Source organism: Panthera tigris, chromosome X (genome assembly GCF_018350195.1).
Source record: "Panthera tigris isolate Pti1 chromosome X, P.tigris_Pti1_mat1.1, whole genome shotgun sequence".
NCBI lineage: Eukaryota > Metazoa > Chordata > Mammalia > Carnivora > Felidae > Panthera > Panthera tigris.
In genome coordinates, this window is record NC_056677.1 from 14,050,241 (window position 1) to 14,056,481 (window position 6,241).

Here is a 6,241-nt window from a genome sequence, read left to right on the forward strand (position 1 = left end):
CTGCATTACCCATATGACATATAATAAACAAAATTCACCATGTTGACAATCCCTAGGAGCCTCTCTGTGAACTTTGGAGAAGATTACCATTGCATGAGCATCTATGCATCAGGGTTATCAGATGTTTCACTTTACCAAGACAAAATACCTCAGTTGTTAACACTTACTGTCCCATCCTAGTTTTTAATAGTGCCCCCTTTGCTCACTCGCAAAAGTGTCTGGTTAGTTGATACATATATATTTAATAGTTGATATATGTAATATTTGATTCTATCGATCTATAAAATTTATTCCTCCTTGCAGTCAGACTTTCAGAACTGGGCTGAAGGTGCAACTTATTTTTCTAGAGGGCAACAGAATGATGTGTCAACAACAGACTGATGTGTCTGGAAGAGAGAAGAACCAGCCTTTCCCTAAGTGTGGGGGCAGGAAACATATAAGAGCCCAATGTGTTCAATGTCAAAAGGGAATCCGGATAGACACTAAACATGAAGTCATCACTCACAATAGTAATACGTAAAGCACACAGAAGTTCTCTTAACCCATCTCTGCTTACTTGATTCACCTTACCAATACTCACCACTGGAAACAATATTGATGCCCAGGTCCTAAAACTGCTCAGGGATAGAAGACTACTCTGTAAAATGCCAGAATACTTTTGTTACCACTGGCTGAGTTGTATATTTAGCCATGAACGAGGTAAATTTGTTCCCAAACCTGTTTATGCATATAGTTGTTATCAGAGTTCTGTAACCTAATTAGATGTGACCTAAATTGATATTTAAAAGATTATTAAAAGCTTGAGAGTTATTGGATAGACTTGATTAAGGCAAACTGCTCGAGGTAAAAAAAAAAAAAAAAAAAAAAGTTACTGGTCTGGATGTAGTAGATTCAGGTATAAAATAGATGAACATCAGAAAATTCTAGAAAGAGTTAGTACTGATATTTCCTCACAAAATATGAGGAAATCATGAGTTGTGGCTACTCAGCATCTTTGAAAACTCTGCCTATGTTTGGAGAATTTCCCTTTTCAAGGTCAAAGTCAGAATTCATTCTCCCAGCCTCCCTTGTAGCTGGGGAGCAGGCACGCAATGTAGGCTCTACCAATTGGAATTTAAAGTGGGAGTGGGTGAGCTCCATGGGGAGTTGGTTGAGGAGTGGTTGGTGGTAGAAGGATCTATCTTTCTGGGACACAGGAGTAGCAGAGCTTTTGGTGTTCACTGAGAGGAAGAAGTCTGTAGGGCAGAAGGTTTGTAAGAGATATCAGTAGCTCTGTTTTAGATATGTTAAGTTGATATGTGTATTAGACCTCCTAATCAAGATGACCAGTAGGCAGGTGGATATATAAGTATGGAGTTTAGAAGAGAGGGCTGAGCTAGAGATGCAAATTTGGGAAGCATGAGTATACAGGTGGTGTTTTCGGCCATAGGCTTGGATAAAATCACCTAGGGAGTGAGAGAAAATGAGAAGAAACATGAAGACCAAGTCTGAGGGTATTCCAAAGCTTAGAGGTTGGGAAGATAAGGAAGTATAGGGGAGGTGGGTGGGAAGGAGAAGCCAGTAAGAAAACGGCAAACCAAGAGAGGGTGGTGTCTCAGGCACCAAATAAAGAGTTTAAGGAAGGGATGGTGATCAACATTGTTTCTATTGCTGATGGTTCAAGCAGGATGAGGCCTAAGAACTGACCATGGGATTTGGTAACAGAGGGGCCATTAACATCCTTCATAAGAGCAGTTTCAGTGATTTATCTTTGATCACCTACACTTCAGACCATTTTTTTTTCCCCATTCAGGGAATGTTGGAGGCTGTTAAAACAGCTCTATCAGCCCCCACCTCAGTTGGGTGGGCCTGTTTTTTAAGCTCCTCCCCCAAACTGGACAACGGTTGTCAAGGTTGGCTCCAAAAGCCTGTTTATTGGGTGGGATAGAAGTCCTTCTAGCCAGTTGACCCTCTCAGACCCTCTAAACATAGTGCCCCATGAGGGGGTTCATGAATCATCCCAGATGTTGGAAAGGACTCAATCAGCCCACCCTCATAGACTACGATTCCATACCTTATCTTGTTTGCTCAAACCACAAAAACTTCTCCTCCTTCTTCACTCTCACTGAGGTCTCACTGAGACCTTGGTTCTTATTCCACTGGAAATGCAACAGCAGTCACAGAATAGTCCCTCAGGTTCCCACTACCACAGCCACAACCTACCTGTGTCTGTGCCTTCCCCTCCTCTACTACAAGTGAATTGTCTGTTCTTAGCTAAGGCTGACCTCTTACTTGTGAAGTGGTTCCCATCCCCACTTATCAGACCAACTACATAATTTGGGGAGCCCAGTACAGAATGAAAATGGAGAGTCTATTATTCAAAAATTGTTAAGAATCCCAAGACCCCACCAGCAGAGTGTTAAACCAAGCAAGGTGCCCTTCTGACACCATGGTCCTGGGTGACTGCACAGATCACATGTCCATGAAACTGGGCCCTGGCCCTGACCTGGCCTTATTCCTTAAGCCACCTTCTCCCATGGAAAGAATCCTGGCAGTGGTGAGTGGGTCTCTTGCTGAGGTAACCTGAGGAGGTACTTCAGGGAACAGGCATGGTCTTCCAGAGAAGCGAGCAAACCAGGAAATCAAGGCTAGGCAGCCAGCAGGGAGCCACTTGCACCTAGGTTTTGAGACACTGGCTGGTAACCACAGCCCACACACTGAAACTGGGGTTCCTTTGCCCTCGGCCCAACATGTCTCAGGACAGCCCACAGAGAAGCTAAGGAAACACCAGAGCACTCCAAGGACACATCTGCCAACCTGTCTCACTCACTCCATGTAGTCAGCACTCCGTTTCTCCTTGGGATCATGGTCTCCCTGGGATCGTGTCCCCTGGTTTGGGGACATCTAGCTTCTCCTGGCTGCTCAGCAAGTCCACTTCAGTTTCTTCTTTTCTGAAGGGAGCTTATCCTCCATGGGATAGAATTTGCTGGAACTACAGTTGGGCAGCCTGGGGATGTCTTGGGCCCCCTGATAGATCTCCTTCCTGTCATCACCATGGAGGCCTCTTTCCCGCTTGGGGTCTGGCAAAACCAGCCTCAGGGCTTCTGCGTCACCTTTCTTGAAGGCCAGGTGCTGGTGGCAGCTGACACTCTGGCTCCACCCTCCCGTATGGAGGAATCAGAGGACTCTTACTGTCCAGATTGGCAGGGGGTCTCTGCAGTTTAGGATGGGGGGAAATGACATGGCTCTGTTCCCCCTGGGCTGGTCACCAGTTTCTGTTCTGACTGCTCTAGCCTTCTGCTTGGGAGACTCAGTCACCAAAGAGACTTCTTGGGTTGGCTGACTTCCGTGAAGCCCCATCTTCCCCAACAGAAATGGTGTCGGGAGGGAAAATGGCATCACACAGATGGGTCCTCCTATCCCCTGGCTGGGCTGCACCCACTTGCCTCCCCTCCTTCCCTACTGCTTCTTCCTGTGGAGGCAGGTTCAGTTGTATCTCACTGCCCATCCTCACCTCCTTCATCTTCTTGCCTCCATGGTGTCAGCCTTTCATTTTCTAGTGGATGCTCTTCAACATCTTACCACTTCTCCTGGGAACACACCTTCAGTTCCTCCCGGCTGCACTTTTTTTACTGGCCACATTGGCCGGCAGCCTCCTCCCCTGTGGCGTTTCTCTTTCCATCTCGGCTTTCTGTGGTGGTCAGGATATCTCCATCAGGTTAAAAGGCAGGCCATCTGTGGCATCATGGGCTCAAGGGGGACAGTTGGGGACACCTACTAAGGTTGTGTCCAAGCTGTAGCCCAAGAGGGCCAGGTAGTGTCTGGGGCTCAGAAGCTTCTGCTTCCTGGGGCAGGCTTCCACGGGCTCTGGCCCTCTTCGTGCTGTGCTCTGCTGCTCTTAATAAAAAGCAACAAGTTGCTCCTGATGATCAGCATACATTTTGCAGTGGTGGCAAACTGAGTGGAAACAGAGTAAAAGAAGAGGGGCCTAGATTTGTCCAGAGGAGTGAAGGTGGAAGGGGCTGTGGAGAGGGTGGTGTGCTTCCTCCACTGAGCTCGGGGCCCAGATGTCAAAACGGAAGGAGTCCTTGTAGGCACAGGGTACTTGGTGGGAACCATCAGCAACCCTGCGCTGTTGGAGGGGGACAGATAGCCTGAGACTGTGCTCTCACACTTTCTCAGCCTGTCCTCAGAGGCCTTGGTGTTTTGGGACTTCTCCAAGGAGAGTGCCTGCTGTCACTGCAGCAGCCCAAGCTTAATGGCAGTCAGAGACTTCTACTCTGGCATTTTATGCCAGCAGGAACCCAGGGAAAGCCATGTTTTGGAGTCCAAAGGGGCTTCCCTGTTGGGAGTCTCTAAATGTGGACCTGGACAGGAAACAGTTTCTGATTCATGTCTAGGCTCTTAGCAGCAAGGGACAAATGCATGGTGGACTTTGGGTCCAGCCCAATACCCTGGGTGCCTGGAGAAGGAAATTGCTTTATGCCCTGTCACCTTCCCTCTCTTCTGAGTGTCTCTCCAGACTCACTCCCTCCACTAGGAGGCTGTCCCACTCCCATCAGACTCAGAGGACAGTTGGGAGTTGCTGAGATGTGTCTGGATCTGCCTGTGCTTATATGTGTTGCTCTGGGTCATAAAGGCAAGGCTAGAGGTGTCACACAGGAAGGGTCTCTTGTGTGTGTAGGACTGGATGTGCTTTTCCAAAAAGCTGGGCTTCGGGCAGTCCTGGCCACAGTGCAGGCACAGTACATGCTGGCTTACTCATCTTACCTGGGTTTCCCAGGCCTGGCAACAGGACAGGTGGAGTACCCATGGTGTACACGCTCAGCACTGGGGCCACTGGCTGTCCGAGTTGGCCAGGGATGGGCCACTTGGGCCACAGCAGGAGGGTTAAGGACAAAGGGCATGCTGCCCCAATCCAGGATGCCCATCTCTAGGGAAGCATGTGGCTGAACACCCCCAGCAGGCGCTGCGTGGTCAAGGAGAACGGGCAGGGCCTTCAGGAACATGGCCGGTGCCAGGCCCTGCTCCAGTGATAAGATGATGGGGCCCAGCATTAGGCAGAAAGGAGGACAGACTACCTTAGGCCCCGGGGCAGCTGCGAGCAGGAGCTGTCAGTCCCTGGCAGGCACAGCAAGACGAGCGGGTTCTAGCACCTTCACCCCACATAGTTCAGGGCAGCCCAGGATGCTGGGCAAGCTGCAGCAACAAGCAGATGTTCCCATGGGTGCCTCTCTTCCCTCCACATTCAGTAAACCCTTGCCCCAGGCCAGGCACATACATCACCCCGTCAAAGTCTCACAACAACCACCCAAGAAAAGCACTATTTTCTCCATATAAGAAAAGAAGGACTGAGGCTCCCAGAACTGAAGTGACCTGTCTTGCAGCTACTAAATGGCGGAGTCAAGACTCAGACCCAGGTCTGCCTGGTATAGAATCGACACTCAGAAACTGTCTTGACTGTGTGGGGGAAAAGACATGCAGGGTGTCCAAGACCCTGGAGGTCCACAAGTATCCAGCGTACCGAGGGCAAGCCCCTTGCATCCTCTGGGACTCCATTTCCATATCTGTAAAATGGGCAGGGACCCAGCAGCTTCCCAGAGCCCTTCCCACTCTGGGGTTCTATCCCTGCCCTGGGATGTTCGTAACAAGAAAGAAAATTGGCTCAAGGGACAGGACGGCCTTCCTCAGCTCCTCAGAAGCAACGCTGTGCTACAGCTGGCCTCCACTGGCTCATATCACCTCCTATCAGCCCACGCTGCTTATACTAGCTCACACTGGCTCACGAGAGCTGATTGTTACGTTTTCAGGATTGTGTGAGCTGGTTGATTTAAATACAGCCATTATGAAGAATGAAGCACTGGGTATTGTATGGAAGTGATGAATTGCTAAATTCTACTCCTGAAACCAATATTACACTATATGCTAACTAACTAGAATTGAAATGAAAACTTGAAGGGCGTCTGACTTCAGCTCAAGTCATGACCTCATGGTTACTGAGTTCAAGCCCCATGTCGGCCTCTGTGCTGACAACTCGGAGGCTGGAGCCTGCTTTGGATTCTGTATCTCCCTCTCTCTCTGCCCCTCCCCCACTCACACTCTGTCTCTCTCTCTCTGTCTCAAAAATAAATAAACTTTTAAAAATTAAACACTTGAAATATGAAAAGAGCTAAATAAACATACAATTACATAAATGACAGTGAAAACAAAATAATTTACTAAGTATTGTACTATATTTTATAGTATCTACGATATTGAGCAG

General features: G+C 48.5%; 1 pseudogene; it reads right to left on the bottom strand.

Annotated features, from left to right (window-relative positions):
* Positions 1 to 4,515: 4,515 nt before the first annotated feature.
* Positions 4,516 to 5,036, bottom strand: LOC102959542 (annotated as a pseudogene).
* Between the last annotated feature and the right edge of the window lie 1,205 nt (positions 5,037 to 6,241).